We start from the raw sequence: 20,841 nt of genomic DNA on the forward strand, positions 1-20,841 counted from the left end.
GCTACTGTTAAAATGCTTCCATTAAGACATAACTGTAGCAGTGCACCCTAAAGGGATTTCAGGCACAGCTTTGCTACCAGCCGTTCTTTTAAATAATTGGTCTAAGCCTAGGGTTATTAAGATTTCTTTTTTTACGCGTTCAGCAAATGTGCTGTTCAGTCTCTAGTAGCAGAGTGTGATATATTAGTGTCCAATATATTGTTGTCACATAGGCAAGCTAATTAACTGGACCATGAAGGCCACCCAAAACCCCGGGCAGCTTTTGCACTGCTGCCTTTTCGCACCGCTGGGACTGATCAGCTCCTCACTCACACAGAGCAGAGACCACATGGCTCTATCTTATTCAAGCCCTCCACATTTTGCCAAAAGTATAAACCTACATATAAATCTGCAGAAATCTATTCCATCATTGATCTACTGGACCAATGCTGGTGCATCTATGCTTTGTGGGTTTATGTGTGGTTTGCTTTTCAAACTCAGCTACCATGGGGAATAAAACAAAAAAAAACAAAATCTTAACACTTAATAGCTGTCGTGGCACAAGAGTGTTTATGATTGATTGTTTCATCGGAGGAAAAATTGTTCTTGGTTTCTTCGTGGTTTTTTTTCTGTTTGCATTGAAATTGCTGCCTGCAAAATATGAAAGATGAAAAGTTTTTTCAAGGAATATGTAAATAGACTAACAGAGACATACTCTGAAGCACACGGCAAAGCGCGCACACACTGGCTCTTTTGTTCGGGGTAGGCCCCTACTGCGGAAAAATGATTTATTCTCTGTTGGTTCTGCTCCCCTTATTACTGACAGACTGAATGACTGAGCCTTCTGTGTGTGTGTGCGTGTGTGTGTGTGTGTGCGTGCATGTGCGTGCGTGCGTGCGTGTGTGTGTGTGCGCACCCGAGTGAGTTTAAATGGACTGAGCAGGATTGGCATCTGCGTTAAAGTTACAGGCATGGAAATTGGAGAGAGGGCGAGCGAGCAAGACGTGGTGAGACAGAAAGTGGTGGAAGATGAAGGAAAGGAGACTGAGCCCAACAGAGAGAGAGAAAGTGAAAGAGCGATCCAGGACACACTACTGTTTTTTTAGTTTTTTTAAAAAAAATCAAGTTTCCAAGCAAGAGAGTGTTTTACAAACATAAAAACCTCTCGCAGGAGCTGTTCAACTTTAGCAACCTTTGCAGGGAAAACGGCGAAAACTAGCTGGCAGTAGTTTCAGTAGATAAATAAGCCATGCTTTCCAGCCTTAGAGGTGCACATATTTTGTAGGGACTGAGAATCAGCAGCATTACGCATGCTTTCCTGTTGTTTTTTGTTATCTTATTCCTCCTTTTCCTGTAAAAACTTGAAACACATGGAGACTGAACGATACAGTGCAACCACTAAATTGCACAAGACTGAATGGCCAGAATTTCAGCAGTGTCACTTCAGATATTATGATTCCTAGTTAAGTGGAAAAGAAAAGTTTTAGGGGCTGGGGTTTAGTTTGCATCTAATGAATGTGATAACCAGAAGTCTCGCCACCATTTAGATCGCTTAATTCAAATCAGATCCTGAAGCTGCAGGCGTGCCTGTGCAGGAACATGAGTGTGTATCTGCATGTGACTTTGATTTAAAAAAATTTTTTTACGTGTTACATTTTTACGATACAATTTTGAAATGTGCATATATTATACGTGTGCGCCTAATTTTGATTTTTTTCCTTCTTTTTTTTCCCCTCAACCGAGCCAAATACTGTCTAAAGTTTCTCACGTGTGGCGGGCGCTTATGCACTGATGCCATTAAAACACACATAGTTCCACTCATGTGCGTGCTGCAGCGTGGTTTCTGACTTTTGCCAAAGAGTTTTTATGAATCCTTTGTGGTTGCAGAATTATGGCTTAGGTAGTCCAGGGAGAGCTGCTTTAATAATGAGCCTATTGAAAACTGGGGAGCTGCCAGCAGTTCCCTTGTCAAAACACCAGCTGAGTTCCTCCAGTGAATGGTCAAGAGAGAAACTCTGACAACACCAAGCGCCGAGGAATAAGTTGTCATCAAGATCATAAAAGAATTAGAGAAGGAACGCATCCATTTACCAAATTATACAGCAAGACATAGATGCAAAGATCCCCAAATCATGAATTTTCTGCTTTCTTACTGGCTGATACACAGCAGATAGTCACAACAGGCTTTTTATTATACAACAGCGTGTTTCTTTCAGGTAGCCGGTCATAATGTTACGGGCATTTTAAGTGATTGCATAATTTTTAACAAGATTCACACAAATTTGTTGACGCAAACCCTCACACATTTACGGTCCGCTATGGTGCCAAGCCCTGTGCACACAAACACACCCCTAAGCAAATCAGACTTTATAGCGTGCGGGCCTCCTGCATGTGGTGTTCCTCCTGACTCTGCAGTAATCATGCTGAGGAGTTTTCTGGAGGTATCCTGTGGGTTCGTGTGTTTATTGCCTCAGCTAATCAAGCAAGCCAAAGAACACAGGATTATGTGAAGGAGGGACATTGGCAGGGCAGCGAAAGAGAGTAAAGGAGAGTTGGGTGGGAGAGAAAGAGAAGGAGAAGATGAAACTTTAACAGTGGAAAAAGAGGAAAATTTACTATGGAAGAAAAGTGAGAAACCTTGTGGTGGTGGGAAGAGGAAGTCAAAACATCTATTAACCCAAGACAAAGCTGTGAACCTGAATGTTTTTATGTGCTGTAATTAATGAGCCTAAGCAAACGTATGCATTGTCTATATTGACTATTTGACTATTGACTACATTGACTATAAACTGTGGCCTAAACTGCTTGCAGTACAAGCTGTACATAGATGTTATAAAATATTTAAGATCTTAAACTATTATTTCTCTGATCAGAGTTTGCTTTTCTGACATCTGCATTTGTGCACTTGCCTAAATACAGCCCTCAAAACCAAACGGAGCTCTTTAGGATCATACTGCAGCTACTATGTCTAGTGGTTTTGCACCTTTATTTTTCAAAAAAGGTTCCTCCGCATCCCAATTTCTTTATAAAATGCAAACTATTTAACTATAATTGGCAATCTTCCTGTTGAACTTTGTTCATGCTCTCCATGATTCAGTCTTTGGAAATGAAATTGCCAAAAGTATCAGGGAAGTGTAACATAAGAGGAAACGGAAGTGTCTCAGTATGTTATGCGAGTGAAAGCACTCATACACATACCTGGCATGAGGATCAAATGGTCTCTGAAGGAAACATTTTATGTTTGCCTTTGTGGAGTCTACCAATTAGAGCCCTGCTCAGTCCCTTTATTAAATTGCAATGATGTCAAGAAAAGTGGTAAGTGACCATTAAAAACCTTTAACATGAGCTGTATGGGCTAAGTGGTTATAGGGCTGGGAGATGGATGCTTATAAATATGTCTTCTACCCATTACTGAGGATGCAAGTAGGTTTTAGGAGCATGAATACATTGTTCTCTCTGGGGATGTTCTGTGCTTTCCTATTTCCTCAGTGTGTCTTGTCATAAGTAGATCTACAGCCAATATGTTTCCATTTCCAGGAATATCTGTGGTGGGAAAATAGATTTAAAATGCCTTGTGCTGTCTATCAAAAACTGCTGTCGCTGATGCTTGCTGAACGAGGCATCTTTAAATTCAGTACCATGGATCAGTTGCTAACAGGAGGCTGTCATTAAAATGTAATCAGCTCACTTATGTAATCATGATAATGTGACGTGTTGTTAGAGTCACGTTCCCTTTTTATGCTGCATCTCTAAAAAATAATATTTTTTTTTTCATGATTTTGGTTTGGAGAGCAACCTTTAACACTATAGTGTGTGCTCAACATCTCTCCCAACATCAGCTGGATTAAAGTCCACCCCTTGACCCCTTCTAGCTGCACCTCTGTGCGACCCCATGTGGATAAGCAGTTTAATGGAAAAACATGTAACTCTATGAGAATATCAATGAGCCTCACTTTATGGTTTGCTGAAGAACAAGTCAGGGCTGCAAATCATAGGTGCAACATTATACAGAAGTCCATAATGTGCTCAAAGACTTCTTCAAAGTGAATTAAGTAGCTTCACCTCACTGTTAGAAGCACGCACACTGGAGTCTTACATGTGGTGACAGAATTTTGTCAAGGAAGCAGATTATTTTCAGGTGTTTACTGTTGACGCAGCCAACAGAAGGCTTTGAAATGCTCTAGCCTATGAAAATAACTAATGTTTAGAACATTTTAAGCATTAGTTATTTACAGCAGATTAAAGTTTAGATTTCAAACTTTCTTTTTCATGGTTATTTCCTTTTCTTTGGATTCCACATTATTACCTGGGGTCAGTCACCCAAAGCGACAGAAAGTGCACAAGAGCGATAATGAAGAGAGAGCAGGCAGGGTGGAATGGGTGGAGAAGAGTGTCCGGGGTGATTTGGGACATAAGGATAGTGGCAAGAGTGAAAGAGAAGGCTGAGACCTGCTATGATGTATGATTTGAACACAGTGGCTCTGACAAAAAGACAGAAGGCCGAGCTGTAGATCCCGAAATCTTCATTGGGAGCGACCAGGGTTAAAAATTAGTATTTCAGAGACAGTTCAGGTTTAGTGCAAAGTTAGAGAGGCAAGGGTGACGGTTTGGATGTGTGCAGAGGAGGGGTAGCGAATATATTGCACAAAAGATGTTGAAGATAGAGCTGCCACACAGACCACAGAGAAGATTCATGGATATGCAGTGAAGGAGGAACTGGAGAGGGTTGGTGTGACTGAGGAGGATGTTAGAGAGAGTGGGGGAGATGGAGACAGATAATCTGCTGTAGCAATCTCTTAAGGGAGCAGCTGAAAGAAAAGGAAGAATTGATTTTTAGAAACTATTACTCTTCAAACATCTTGAGTGTCTCAACAAGTGAACTGACTCATAGATCTACTCTTTAGCTCCTTAATTTTTCTGCTTTTAACATATATCTATATATTATTTTTGTTAAATCGGGTGCTAAAAATACAAAATATGTGGCTACTAGGGCCACATGCAGCCCACTTTGATCTTAAATGGACCAGACGAGTGAAACTGCACTTTCAGTCAATTTTAAGAGATTTAACTACACATTTAGTCCTTGAAATATCTTAATATAGGATGAAGAAGTGCAATTTCAACAGCTTGTCTCAGTTTTTCTACATGCCAAATGTAAAATTACGGACAAGTTCTGGTAGCTCACTGCCCACACTGTCCCATATTTATAAAAAAATACATTCTTAACTGAATTTTTTCACAGTGTACAGTAGAAAATGGGAACCTTATTGGCATTAAGTTGTTTATCTATTGCTTAATTACTCTGGTTTGGTATGAATGTCTGTGAGTGAGGTCTTTATCAGCAGGAAAAGCTGAAAAACCTATAAAAATGAAGTTAAAAGTCCAAAAATGTATCCCCTCCTTCATATTTTCCAAAACTGTCCAGTGGACCAGATTGGAGTCTTTGCCAGGCCAATTCTGGACCCCAGGCCTTATGTTTGACACCCCTTCTCTAATAGATATTTGGCAGAGAATTCACTTCCAATAAAGTGTAGGAATAATAATTTGCTTTTGTTTTTTCAATACTTGGTTTGGCCTTGACATTTTTTGGGCTGTAAAGTTAAAACACTGTAAAAATACACAAATGCACAGCAGCTCACAATTGTTCAGAGTCAAACATATAAAATACTTAGATTTTAAAACACACAAGGTGTCACATCCATCCTGGCTCCTTGTACTGTGTGTGCATTGTTGTAGCTGTTGCGGTTGCTAAGAAAGCTCAGTTTAAAAGGCGGTCTACGAAAAATCGGTTGCAGTCAAGTTTGATTCACAAAAACAACAATCCTTGAACACGCATGTCATTTCCTGCGTGGGTCGATTAATAGAGCGACCTCAGCTCTCATTACACGACTATTTTCCTTGTTTTTCTCTCTTGCAGACAAAATACAGGAACATTTAAGTTGGTGGCAATAAGAACCATACACACACGCTTCAGTTTCATTCAATTTACATTCAGTTTGAAAAGAAAATATGACAGCTAAACCTGAAGATAGCCGACAGTACTCTCCAGACTGAAGAAGTTAATGTGTAACATGTTTATGCTAAAAGTTTAATCTCAATCTGTGCAGTTAGTTTTTTTGCATTTGACCTAACCTTTTTTTTTTGTTGTATAAAAAAATGAACCTTGTCTCAAAGAAAGTCCTCCGTATATGAGTGAACATTTTTTTTCTTTTTATTATATCTCTGGAACAAATTTGATAACCATCCTCAAGGCTGTGGCTAATGTCAGGCTGACGTGCAGTGCTAAATTACAGCTGATTATTTCTGGTGTGCAAATATAACTGCGCTGACCCGTGCAATAAGAGTGCAGCCTTTGGCATATGGCAGCTCCTGTTAAACTTCTTCATGTTTGCTCTGTTGAATGCTGTGTTCCCTTTAAACCTTTACTAGTTAAATATCCATGTGAAAGACGGCTTATGTAAGAGCTCGGATAATTACTTCTGTATATGTCTCTACATCTTGGTTACCAATTAGTGCTCGCTTAAAACGTCCAGAAAATATCCGGTTTTAGACCTCTCTTTTAATGACAGATGTTGACATAAGCTCAGCTTGCGTTGATTAATTTTTTTTTTCCCGATAATTGTTTTTGTAAATAGACTGGTTCGTTTTATCCTTAGGGTCAGAGACCTGGCATTGTTTTCTTTTATTCTACGCATATTTGCACAGAATGGTACATTTATAATAGAAAAAAAAAAGAGCTGTATATGTGAAAAACTTCACTTTGCAAGGATCATTTTGAAAGGATGTCAGAATCTCTGGCTTGCAGTGTGAGATGGTGATACCTGGGAACAAACATAGTAATCTATTAATCTAAATAGGTTAAGGTTAATAAAAAGGTTAAAGTAAATGAAGTTGCAGTCAAATTCACAGAGGGAGCTTTGCCTGAGCATGCCACATGTATATTTACAGGATAAACAGCAGTTATGAAACATTGCGTCTTGCCTGCTTAGTGCAGGAAACATGTTGTTGTTATTTGTACGCCTAATCAGCAAGGGGTAGAATTTAGTTACATATATTTCACACACACACACACACACACACACACACACACACACACACACACACACACACACACACACACACACACACCTATTTACAGTTGTGTAACCACATTTATATATTTAACTGTTTATAGGTAGCATTCACTCAAAGTAATTGTTTTCTATGTGACCTTATCAGTTTCTCATCATTGTGGAGGAATTTTGTTCCTGCTTTCTTTACAGCGTTTCTTCAGCTCATTGAGGTTTGTGGGCATTTGTTTAAACTCTCTTATGGTCCTGCCACATTGTTTTAGTCTGTTTGAGGTCTGGATTTTGACTGGGCCGTTGCAGCATCTTGATACTTTTCTTTTTCAGCCATTCTGTTGTAGTGTTGTTGATATGCTTGAGGTCATTGTCCTGTTGCATGACCCAATTTGTGCCAAGCTTTATCTGTCAGACAGACACTATGGCAGCTAAGATAGGCTCCAGCGATCCACAACCTTGAACTGGATAAGTGAAATGGATGGATGGATACATACATACATACTTGCATACTTTGGTACACAGAGGAGTTCATCACCCCTCCCCATCACTGTGTTTCAAAGTTGGTATATGGTGTCGGTGCTTTGTTTGGCTTTTGAAAAACTTTATGGCCACATATCTCTACTGCTCTGTCTGTGGTCCTGTCTGTACAGCAGAAACTGATCCAGAAATCTCATCAGATGCAAATTTGGAAAGTTGAGTCTTCCTGCCAAGTTCTTTTTAAAGAGAAGAGGCTCTTCGGAATAATATTCAGAAAAAGAGATAATATCGAGTGTGTAGGAGTTCTTTTGGCGAAAACGCCTTGTTGATGTCAAAGGTCAGACTGCTTTGAGCTAATTGGAAGTCAGCAACAAGACAAACAACCACTTGTTACAACCTAGGTACGCAGAAGAGCATGTCTGAATGTACAACTTGTCAAATGTTGAAGCAGATGGGCTACAGCAGCAGAAGACCGAAGCTAGTACCAAAAACTTTGCTTGACTCTAAAGAGACTTGACTTTAACTCCAACATTCGGATGGTAGGATCAGAATGTGGCGTAAACAAAATGAAAGCGTGAGAAGCTCCTCAGTACCGATTAAGCAACATTTAAATTCCACAGCATACCTGACCCTGCTCATGCCTTTAGGACCAAAGTGTACCCATTTTCTGATGGCTGCTTCCAGAAGGATAACGCACCACAAAACTCAGATCATCTCAAACTGGTTTCCTTAACATGACAGTGAGTTCACTGCCCTTAGGTGGCCTCCACAGTCACCAGACCTCAATCCAACAGAGCACCTTTGGGATATGGAATGAAGGCAAAAGGAGTTCCGACCCACTACTAATGAGGTGGCTAGTGTGTTTGTGTTGTCTAACATATTGCTTTGAGACAATAGTCTTTTCATTCTTGATTTTGAATTTTAAAAAAAAATCACATACCAACCCTACAGGAACACACACACTGTCTTACCCACAATGTATGTCACACTCATTTAACCTTGTGTCTATCCCTCTTGTGTTCTCTGTGTGTGCTGTGCCACTACAAAGGAATGTGCCTAGCAGGCCACTTTCTGGCCCAGCTGGGTGTTGTAGCTTAGCCAGAGATTTGTGTGTGTGTGTGTGTGTGTGTCTGTGTTGACACTCTTGGTGAGTCAAAGTGCTGGTAACAGACAAAAAGGGGTAGGACAGTAGGTGTCTTGCATGCCTTTGTAAGGTGTACTGTTTTGTGACAGTATCTCAAAACAATGTGGCCGCTCAGGTGTTAACACGTGCTAAAACTCCATTCTCAGATTTTTCCTTTTTTTTAAAAAAAATTCTAATTAAATTACATTCTACATATACTTAAATCCGTTGCACTGCAGCACATGTGGGAGCTCTGATTGTATTTGTTGAAACAAATTTTACCTGCTGGTCTTCTGGAGTGACACAAGGATGTCAAAATGGCGTGTGTGTGCTTTCACTTTGCTTGGTTAAGAATGCGCGCATCTGTTAGATGTTAGTTCAGGCCTTTCACACCTCTGTGAAAATATGGGAAAACTGCACATCTTCAGAGTTAGGAAAGCGTTCCTGCAGGGACACTTTCACTGTGTTGTATAAAAGTCAAGATGAACTCAAAGCCTGTATGTGTCACTTGTTAGATGAAAACCACAATATAGTGTAGAAGCTAATAAAAATACTTAGAATTTTCCCCGTTTTGGCCAGTTTATTACCCTCTAACAACACGGTTTCTGTATGTGTTACAGTATTTCCATACTTTTCTAGTGATATAATCACTGGGCCAAACAAGCCACACAAACCTCTAGCAGTTTTTTCGAAAGACATTTGCAGGCAAATGAACTAGCAATATTTCTCCAAAAAACAGATAAAGTGAGAGCCTGAAGCAGTTGTGGGTAGTGCTTTTGTTATTGTGTTATTGTTGAAACTCAAAGAATAACACAATTGCTGCAAAAAATAGCCAGCCACCTCCCCTTCCTAACGCTTTAGCTCATAACTTAACAGGTCAACCAAAGGGGATTTAGCTAAAATTAAACCCTTAAGCTTCGCAGGATGCTGTCAAGTGATGCTTTTAATTGCATCTTTTGCTTTTGCATAGCAGCACTTAAATGCATCACCAAAGGCAGTGAGATTTAACAAAATAAAGTTTCTTTTGGTGTAATTTCAAATTGAACACCATTGACTAAACTGATAAGGCATATCTGAGTAGTTTTGGGAGCCCCCATACACAAACACAATCAAAGCTGGCAGCCAGCATGAGGTTCATCAAGTGCTGCTTAAAATATAGACGACAACTTAAGAGTTAATGAGCAGTAGCCATGTAGTCCTAAAGCCTTGTTCTGGATTGAAAAAGCATTGCATAAAAGTGCTTTGCTCATATGCCCTCCCCTCTTTTTTTAATATAAAAAATATGATGACAACTGCTGTGATAAAGAGAGAGAGAGCTGGTTGAACTGGGACTGAGCATAGCCGTATAAGTCGGCCTCTGGTGCCACCTAGTGGAGGATAAAATGTTTTATTGTGCAGATGAATTTGGATTGCTGAATATTTTTGGTATGCGAGCATCTAGGGCTGCTGAACCTTGAGTCTTGATTAATGTTTCATGAGAAATCAGAAATTCCTGGCATACAATCTCAACTTACTGATGCTCTTTGATCTCTGTTTGGCGCGTGGGTCTGTGCGTTTGCGAGTGTGCTCGTGTAAGAGAAGGATCTGCACATTTTAGTAAATCTGTGCCTTTCTAAGTAGAGTTACTTTGAGATGAAGGCTGTTGGTCAGGAAAAAAATTCAATGTCACAGTTTTGGAAATATCGATAGCCTTTTTTTTCTTGAATTGAAAAAAAAGGCTATCGTTTCAATAGAATATAGTTCAATAGAATAGTTTCAATAGAATATAGAAATAGTTTCAATAGAATTGAAACTATTATTAAGCTGATAAAATGTTTGCTGGCTATTATTACCAATTACTGCCTTGCCTTCAAAATGTCAGAATGAATGATGTTTGTCACGTTCTTTAAAGCTCAGAATACCCTGTTTAACAGACTCATTGTACCCAACTAGAAGTCATACTGGACTATAAATTATTGTTTTATTCTGGACAGTTGTTTTTTGTAATGGTTTAACATGCTTATCCACCAGATGGCAGCATGCTTTTTATATAAACAGTATGTTGTCATTTTCAATATTTATCTTTTCAGACTGTATGTTAATATAATCTATATTTTGTAATAAGGACTCCAGTGTGGGGATGGCTGGCGTCTCTGCTCAGTGGCTGAAAAATTTGCAGTCAGACTGCAGTATATCATCGCCTTAATTAATATTGATCCAATAACATGTCTTCTAAAGGCAATTAACGCAGTAGATGTTGTATGATACATGAAACTGACCCCTCATTACTGGCTTAGGAGACTAGACTCATTAACTGCGTATTGATCAAAGCAAAGACTGAGGACAGGCCAGCTGTTTGCTTTGTTCTGAAGACCACTTTGATGTCAGCTGCGCATGAAGCAGATTCATTTTTCCACTTGATTAGGCGCACGCAATAGGACACACTGTATTCTGTTAGACCTGTGACTGTTCCGATTATGTGTGTCCACACCGGAGGGTACGCTCCGATTCCCTCGATTATGGCACAAAAGAGCCCAGGCTGTAGTTTTTAAGCAAATTCAAACACCTTAACGTTTGGTAACGTGTTTTTTTTTTCTTTCTTCCCCCTCTTCTCTGTTGTAAGTTGTTATTACTGGTTATGATAACACTTCAGCATAACAGATATTTTCTCTCACAAAAGCCACTTGTGTTTCTCCAAAACACAAGCAACTCGGTCGCCGCGTGTGTTTAATGAATCGATCATCCCCACACCACACGTTTTGTTTGCCTCTGCTTATCCACGTAACTATAATCAAAGAATTCTTCTGCTAATGTTTTCAACTTGGCTGCCATTAACTCGCCTCTTTTATTTATTCATCTGTTGACCGTCTCTGCTGTGTAAGCAGAGATTGTGTTTGCACACGTAATAATGATACAGAGTTTGTTTGTAATAAACTGCAAGAGCTGTGGGCTACCACGTGTGTGCTGGCTTCAATAGAAAAGCTGTAATACTGGTCCCTTAATTAGAGGTTGGCATAGAAACACTCGCCAGAGCAAGGCTAATAGCAAGCGTCAAGTGGCTGTACCTCAGCTTCTATTGGTTCATTGGTCCCATAGCATCACCTGAATAGCCAAGCTATGGCACATGAATATTGTTTAGCCATTATAAAGCTCTAAAGGTGACAACAGGTTTACTGCCGTTGGCTTTTCAAGGATCGTAATTTAATGTTGCTGAAAAAAAATGTAGTCAATCAAGCTTTTTAATAAGCAACACCACACATTCCCTGTTAACAACACATCCGGTGTAACCTCTGTTAGCATGTTATCTTTGTTAACGCGATATTTTTTTCATCTTAGGCTGACGGTCAAACAGTAATCAGTTGTAGCTTTGCGCAGTGTACCACCTCCCATGAATTAGTTTAAAAGTAAAATAATGATAGAAGACTGTAGTTAACTGGATTGTGTTTTACTCTTCTTAAGACTGTTTATTTACAGTATAAAACCTTTAAGGTTCACAATAGGCTCAGATCAATTTCCTGATCTTGTTCAGGAACCGCACGTTATCTTCTTGTATTCCTAAACGTAACTAAGCACCTTTGGTTTGGTATCTCTTCTCATTTTTGATCCAGTTAAGTGAGTGATGGGGTCTTTTTTTGTCTCTTGAGAAAAGAGGGGCTTCAGTGATTAATTACAGGTTCTGTGTAATTGTTTTGAATTAAAACACAGAGGCCCCGTTTAAGTTCGGTCAGACATTGTTTACACATTGGACAGGCTCCTAGAGAAGGATCGATTGAAACCTTGTATACCAGCGTTGCCTGTGTTTCTGTGTGTTTATAGTGTGCTCCCTGATAAAATCTTCCCTCTTGTTGCTGGGTTGTGATGGGCTTGTTGCGTCTTAACCTAATATGGGGGTACCCTCTCTGTTTAGGGAGAGATCTGAGTCGCCGTCTCGTTTCTTTCCCTACTTTCTTTCTCGCGCCCTTCTTTCCCTTCTCTGTTAGTTTTTCAGAGATCTCTTACACTCCCTCTCTTCCTTCGTTTCTCTCATGCTCTCTGCCGGTCAAGCCCTCCTCTCTCACTTCTGTAAGTGTGCACACACACTAAGAGGGATTGGAGCTGTGTGCTTTTCCTTTCTCTTCAATAGATCAGCTTATTCTGTGCTACAGTAAGTAAACTGCTTACTACAAGTTCTTGCCATACTTAGAGAAAGAGGGGGGAAAACTCCCTTTCAGCTTTAAGCATCTTTTCATTCTGTCTTGTGGCTGTAGGGGACTGCTCTCAGATCTTGCTGTCTGATTAGTGTTACAGCAACAGGCTTTGGTGTAGTTCATTAAGTAGAATGTCTTATGCAACACTGAACACAGGGAGAGTCTCGGCATGGTGCTATCAACATGCATTTGAACTTCTCTGCTGTGTTTGTGTTCGCTTGAATGTGGAAGAAAAGAAAGCAGCGAACTTTGGAGGAGCTTTTTAATTTCACCTGTCAGTTGATGGCTTGCTAAAAGTGTCAAGGTAAGAAAAGCAACATTGGTATCCAGTGTACCCTGACAATAATGTGATCTAGGAGTAATAACTTAGCCATTGTATTTCCTCTAACTCTCTAAAAAGACACCTTTCTTTTGCATGTAGTAGGTGGAGTTATTTATTCCTAAAACTTTCAAAAGTGAAAAACATCCATCACGCTTATCTCTGGCTGTCTGACCAAGGCTGTGCGCTGTTATTTAAGCGAGTGTGGTGGCTCGCTGTAGTATGACATCATGAGAACTGTAAGTGGGGGAGGGTGGTGGTGTAGAGGGGTCCCACTGGGTGCTCTGGGTAATGGGTTTCAGATTGTTTTGGCCGTCGTGATGACCCCACTTTTTTTCCTCTCTCTCTTCCTCTCTCCTCTGTGTTTTCCTTAATGCTTCCTCATTTGCCCTCAAACTTCTGTTCTTTTTTTCCTACTAATTTAAGTCCTACCTCCTTCATGTGAGGATGGCAACGGGAACATCCTCATCAGCAAGGATTCACACCTTTACTTTGTACTTTTTAACCATAAAGAGACTGCTTACATGACCACATATTTGCTTCATTGATTTAGTGTTTTGGTTGTGCGCTGGATCTTTAGCTGTAGCGCTAATCGTTGCAAGAGCACCCATCGGCCCTCTTGTCAGCTGGTGGATCGTAGATACTACCTGATAACTAAGAGTTAAAAAGCAAGATTACTTATTCCATCTATAATTATTTTGTTATTAACGTGGTACTACTTTCTAATGACTCATTGACCTGATGTCTTAATTCAGTTTAATTGAATTCAATTTTATTTATCTAGGACACTTCACAATGTAAGGTACAATACTGCAGAGAAGACCCCAACAATCAAACCACCCCCTCTGAACAAGTCCTTGGCAACAGTGGGAAAGAAAAACTCCGTTTTAAAAGGAGAGACTTCTAGCAGAACCAGGCTCAGGGAGGGGCAGCCATCTCCCTGACTGGTTGGGGTTGATGCAAGCTTACAAGTATGACAGTTGGACTTTATTTCCTGTCTACTCACCAATTACTCTTTGAAAATTAGATTATTTAGTCCTTTCCTGTGCATACATTTATATGTTGCAATTTCTCTTGGCTCTCGTTTCCTTTGCTTTTTCTTCTTTTGTTCTTGCATGACCTTAAAGGATGCCCAGCAAGTGCAAGCACAAACTTAGAATCTGTGCAGCATGTTATTGTAGATGCTGCATTTCAGTTGTTGTTTTAGTTTCTAATAAAGTACTTTGCCCATAGTTTTTTTTTTTTTTTTTTTGCCCATCACTCTGCGTTTTCCAGTGCTCTCAACTCTGAACATGAAGTACACACAATAATACCCTAAGCTTGTTAGAGGTGTGAGGCAGTGCTTGGGAGGTGGGCACAACTCTTGGATCTCTGGTAAACCTACTCCTTGTGAAATTCAACGGGGGGATTATGATTCAAGTCACCGTTGGCCGTGCCTCTCCATTTCCTGTGTTGTGCTAACCTGTGTTTTTCTCTTTTTCACCTCCTGTCACGGCCTTTTATGTTCCAAACACCAAAAAAGTCCAAGAAAAGGCCGTGGGTGGCAACGGGAGCTTTGTTTTAGAACGCACTTCTGACTCCATTGTTTAAGAATCATATGTCGTTTATTTCGTGGAAAATTATAAACAAAAATCAACCAAATAACTTCTTTAAAAAAAAAATCATTTTCTAACCCTCCCGTCTTCCCATCAGACATTTGGCAAACAAAAAACCATCTTTACCACACCCCTCCAGGGTGCTCTTAATCCCCTGATTAATGGGAGGGTCCATAAGACAATAAACCAATTACTTTCCAAAAACTTTTCCAATAAAATGAATTACAAATTTACATAACAAAACTAGGTCAGCATATTCTTACAACTTTAAAGAAAAAAGAAAAATGAATACAAATTGCGTTTTATAAACATTCAACAAAAATGGCCACAACACCTCCCTTTTTGTATTTCCTGCACCACTGTCTTATTTTTTTTTTTTTGTATCCTTTCCCCTCATTTCTTTTGCCCCCTTCACTTTCACCTCCTCTTCCACTTAATCTTGTCCTGGTCGTTTTCTTAATTCCTCTCCTGCTTTTTGTTGAGCCTCGCTTCCTGTTTTGACAAACCTCCCTCAGACGTTTCTAATTGTTTGCTTCCTATTATTTTGACCTTTTTATGCTTCTGCCCTGTACAACCAGGCTTTCGGACGCTGTACGGGACGCTGAAACCTGATTACACAACAAGGGATCTAGTAGCAGCAAGTGGCATTACTAGTGGTATTTCATGAATAATGGGCTGTTATGAAACAGATTTAAATGTATTTGGAGTTCTAATATATACCTCTTGCAACTATATTTTTATTTTTGTTGTTATCACAGTTGTGTTTTCCCTGTAACAATCAAAGGGAATGTCAGTGGGAGTTGGGAATCCCTTGAAATCCTTTTCCTTTTTGTGGGATCCCAAATACCCACATGCTTACAACACCCACATTACAATGACAGAACAGTATTGCATGAATCTAACCCACGATGACCCTCCCACTGTGTCAACTGAGCGTATGCTGCTGCCAGTCTGGCACTCAATGTGCTTCTGATGTACCGCACACTCCCCTTGTCTCCAGTTTCATCTTTTTTAATGTGGTTGACAAGGCCGAAGCGCTCGCTGAGATGACGTTTCGTAATCAAGAAGCCAAGACAGTGCATGAAAAAAACAAGTGCAAGCTTTGTGTTCATGAATATTCAGTTCTGATTCTGTGCAGCAAGTTGTAGGCATTTTTTCCCCTGAGTTCATCTCTAATGCGTTGCAGGTGCTTGACTATGTGAATGCATTCCTAGCACCAGTCCGCTTGCTCTTGATTTCTAATTTCTTCTTCACATGTTGTGATAAGTGAGACTTTCTCAAGAGATTCTGTGTTTATGTAGACCAAAGTATGGAGTCTACTGTCTTATTCAAAGCAGATATTCAGACTCAGACATCAGGCTTCTGCAGTCTAAACACTTATTCTTCAAAAGATGAGCTTGAAGGCTGGACGTGTGTTTGTTCAGAAGTATAAATACACAGATCATAGAGTAAATACAGTGTTACATGTATACTCAGCCACTACGAACTGAGCGCACACTTATAAAACAAACATGAACAACAGCACTTCCAAGTCCGCGGCCCTCTTAGACGCTTTGTTTTTGAAAGACAAAATCACATTTAATTGTTTAGAAATGTTGCAAATGGACGTTTATGGTTAACAGAATTATTAATGATTTTTAATTGCATGTCTATAGAGGCCCATTTTCAGTTGTTGCAGAATTATGCTGTTGACAAAATAAAGATTTTGGTAGCATGATGTCTGCTTTCCTGGTTTAAAGCTGAAAACTGGCTTCAACTTTGAAAGAAAGAAGTGGGAGGCTCTGGAGCGTGAGCAAGAAAAAAAGACGAGACTGAGAAACAGATGCCACTTCAGGAAATCCGACGATGTTGGGCATGATCCCCAGTGTCCTTGAACGTCACTGAAATAAACACACTTTATGTGTAAGAGTGCTTGAAAGTATACCAGGGCTTGAAGTGTTGAGGAAGGAAGACCTGCTGAAAATCAGTTACTTCAATTTGCAAGAGAGGTGTGTCGTTCACACTTGAATGTTTGGTTATTTTCGCAAATGAACATTAACATTTTATAGAGCCTGCATTTTTCATTTAATACATAGCAGTGTAACTATAAATACATTAAAAAAGAGCTTGTACACAAAAATGAGACATAAACGTAGACACAAATGAGCACGGCACTCAGTCAGTAGTGAGACTGTCCAGGCTCAGGGTGCAGGAAAGCAAACATTACCTTCTGGAGACAGTAATGGCAGGAAAGGTTAGAACAGAGCAGGACAGTTCGGAGAGTTTTTTTAGTGATACAAACCAGGATTAGAGGTTGCCGGGATAAAGAGGATGGCGTGATATGTGCATACACATAAATCTGCACCGGTGATTGGAGAGTAAGAAACACGTTTGCACCTTATCACATGTTCAGCCCGAGTGGCGGGACATCTTCTTGGCATGTTTGGGTTTGCTTGGTTTATGTCCTTTGATTTGGTTTATACTTTTCCCGGGGAGGGTGGGGTTAGAGTGTCCCTGTGCTGAGATAGAAGAGCTGCTGTCCATAACTCGCCCCTCACCTTGCTTTCAAATAGACGAGGCCCAGTTGATTTAAATGTTCTCGTCGTGTTGGGTGGGCAGGTTTTCACGTGTTCCAGCTTCGTCGGCTTCGCTTTCGCCGCATTAAAGCAAACACACAGTCCAAAATCATGTGATTGAGTTTTGAAAGATTAGGCTGTGCTGCATGTAAAACTTCTAGTAATTTGTAGTATTTCAAGAATGATGTTGTGGATATTCAGAGAATTACAGAGTTCATTTCTATGCTTGGAGAAGTCAGTTTTTGGCAGTTGGGAAAAAAAAAAAGTTTTTAGCCACAGTGCTTTTTCTTCATACTCTACTATATAATTTAGAGAAGAAAGAAACTGTCATTGTAAACACACACCTACATTTTTCTTCCTTCCTGCAAACCATTAATTGTATTGGAAAATACAACCACTAACCTCAACTAACCTAGACCCTCCAGGATGCTTCTAAAAGTAGATTTAAGACAGAATGATGCATTTCTGTTCCTTGAATGTCAGCTTCGTGGGAGAGTGCGTCTGGGGGAGGGGGGGGGCATGGTACTATTACAGTGGTTTGTCTAATCCCATGTGTACACTTGTGTTTAATTGCATGATATCATTACCAGATTCAAGTGTGTTTGCGTGTGCATATATGGAAATGGTGGAAGGGCAAGTGGAATATACAGTCGCACCGTCTTTTCTGTGGCATTTTGCATTTGGCAGCTGAGCAGTGTTGAGCCTCGGTACTTAAACTTTGAATAATATATAAACAGAAGTATTTGCGGAGGAGTGTGTACGCACACGTTGGTGTCACTGCTAGAAAGAGACTGTTGATGGAGGTCAGGGGGTGTCATTGTGAGTGTGCATGTGAGATTGGTCGGAGAGATCAAAGTAAAGAGTTCAAGATGTGGATCGTTTGGATTTCAAAGGGATTGCATGAGCGTCTTCAGTGTCCAGCATGCTCATACATGACTTTATGCCTCTGGCATGATATACATTACGGCACGGTCATGAGTCACAATGGGTTTGCGTGTCTGCATTTTAGCATGTGTTTGCATACGTGTGTCTTTGACTGTGTGCATTCCAGCTCGAAGTTCAGTAGTCTGTGTGGTGCCCTGCAGTGCCCCTTGCTAATCCATTCCCAAAATGGCTGTTGCCAGGCAGGGAAATTACCCAGCAGGGTGCTAATGGGACTAAATAGGAAACTCAGCTCTGTAGGTTTTATTGAACTCATAGCTTATATGTCAGGTGTAATTTTATTTTCTTAATATGCCCAATTAGCTGTTGAAACCATTATAAGCACCACACAGTTGATTCCTGTCCTCGGTTTAAGGTGTATGGATGTCAGCGAGGCTCAAACAAACATGCTCACAGGAACATAGAACAACTGCACCGTCACATCGGTGATGCCATTTTGCAGCAGTTGAACTCAAAGGTGAAAAGGAAACCATCTATCTAAGAGAAAGGTATGAAGGAAATGTCAGCTGTCAGGAGCTAACCTTGGTCGCAGTACTGCTAGAAGGTAGGTTGACACCATACAGTAAGTGGCAGCAACAAATGACTTTGAGTCCATGCTTTCCAAATGTTCAGGAATGTAGAAACAACATCATGTAAGATTTTACAACTCAACTTAAATTGTATAGCTTAAAGGATACAGCATAAATCCAGAATATAATTCCTATGCAGCACAGTTTTACTCTAGCTGAGCACTTAAAGCACTATAGATTTGTCCAGAATGGTCCAAAATACAGATCATATACCAAACTGCAGGCAGTTACTTTAAAGACAATCAGCCAAACTGATAATATGTTACGTCCATGGGAGCTGAGTGGGTGCAGCCGCTTCTGGCATTCACAATTCCCCTAAACTGAGCTTAAGTCATTAGCATTTCTTGCACATGCACAGTGTAACATGAGATACAATGCTATATTAGTAGCAACTAACTGGCTGAATGACAAACTCAGCAGTGTTCTATAATATGAAGAAAAATGTGCCTGTGTATGTTGAATATATGGTGACCTGTAGTTTTGGAGTTTAGCCTAAAAAAAAAGGAGGAGGTGGGTTTCCTTTTAATTGGAAATTCAGCCTCTTTCCCCATGTGTTTGCCTGAAGTTTGATAATGACTTTGTTTATTTGTGTGTGTGTGTGTGTGTGTGTGTGTGTGTGTGTGTGTGTGTGTGTGTGTGTGAGAGAGGACAGCTGCTTTGTGTCGATCAAAAGCAGCAGCAGCAGATTCCCTGCAGTGTCCTCTGGAGTTGAGCTCACTTTAGCACACATACATGCTTGTACGCACTCTGTTTCTTACTTTGTTAGTTCCCAATTTTCTGGTCTGTTGTGGTACTAAAACATTTGTTAGCTATAAGAAGGAGTAAGTGTTACAGGAGAACAACAGACTTGATGTAGCCCCATGTGATCACCACATAATGGATTACCTTGACTTTTTTCTTGTGTCTAAAAGAGCTGCTAGACTTATGGACCAGTGTTCTGGGATTCATTGTTTTGGTCTTTCTCAAAAGCTGTTATAGAGGCGGGTTATTCATTATTACAGCGACTTATATTTAAAAGTCTTAAAACAGTTGGTCGCTTTACAAAAGTTTCTTGGACTGCCCGATATTTTACAGGAGAGGAGAATACCAGGAAAAAAGTATCCAACAAATGAAATTCTTGAATCCATCCATGAAAATGAGGCCACATCTTTGGTGATTTAATCGAATGTCTTGTTATGGCTTACAAAACGTTCAAAACCACAACATATTTAAGGCTTTTTATGACTAATAAAAAGATCAAATACTCATATCAGAGAAAAACAAAACAAAACACTTTGATAATTGCTTATCAAAATAATGTACTTTCTTTTTGACTCTTTGAATCAGTTGCACCTCTAAACAGTTTATAGATGTAATTCTGTAGTCTCTATTTCTTCTGTTTTGGGGTTATTTGCAGCTGCTTGGCATTTCTGTTGCTTTGATACTTAGTATTGGAGCATTCATGCAGTGTTTACTAGCAGCGAAACTTCTCTGCCCATGAATGTTTATCACTAATGGGAAACAGAAAAAAAATCAAGCTCTAATTAACTCAAATTCAACCCCTTTTAAAATGCAGAATAAATATTAAAAGGCACGAGTGCTATGCTTGACCTGGTTCAAACATGGCGTTCATTGTGGAAAAACTACCCTTTTAAAGTAGTAGACTTAATGTCTGTTGGGTGGACATGCACAGTCTCTAGATGCCAGTAAAGGAAGGTCTTTTATGAGAAATGTTAGATAAGAAGAGGGAAAGAAATGGGAGAGGCGATTAGTCCAAATATGCTTAATGTCAGTTTTATATTTTTTCCTTCCAACATGTTGTTTAAAGTTTAGGCTTTTGGTAATTATGCTCACTCGCGTGCGTGTGCGCGTTTGTGTGTAACCCTCCTTCTTTGTGTTTCTCACTCTTGACTCTGACTCTCTAAACGTGCAGGCTGATATGTCTCCTTTCCCTGGGGATGGTCCAGATCTGACAACAGCTAGGCCTACACCCCATGCAGGAAACCCATCCCACTGAGATATAATATGCACGGTTGTGCATGTGGATATTATGCCAAACCAGTGCCAGTCAGT

General features: G+C 40.0%; 1 protein-coding gene across 2 annotated transcripts in view; it reads left to right on the forward strand.

Annotated features, from left to right (window-relative positions):
* The window catches only part of plce1 (phospholipase C, epsilon 1), a 78,771-nt gene that overhangs the window by 14,707 nt on the left and 43,223 nt on the right, over positions 1 to 20,841 (forward strand). The gene's annotated exons all lie outside the window — the stretch shown is intronic.

The sequence above is a fragment of the Neolamprologus multifasciatus genome, chromosome 8 (genome assembly GCF_963576455.1).
Source record: "Neolamprologus multifasciatus chromosome 8, fNeoMul1.2, whole genome shotgun sequence".
Taxonomy (NCBI): domain Eukaryota; kingdom Metazoa; phylum Chordata; class Actinopteri; order Cichliformes; family Cichlidae; genus Neolamprologus; species Neolamprologus multifasciatus.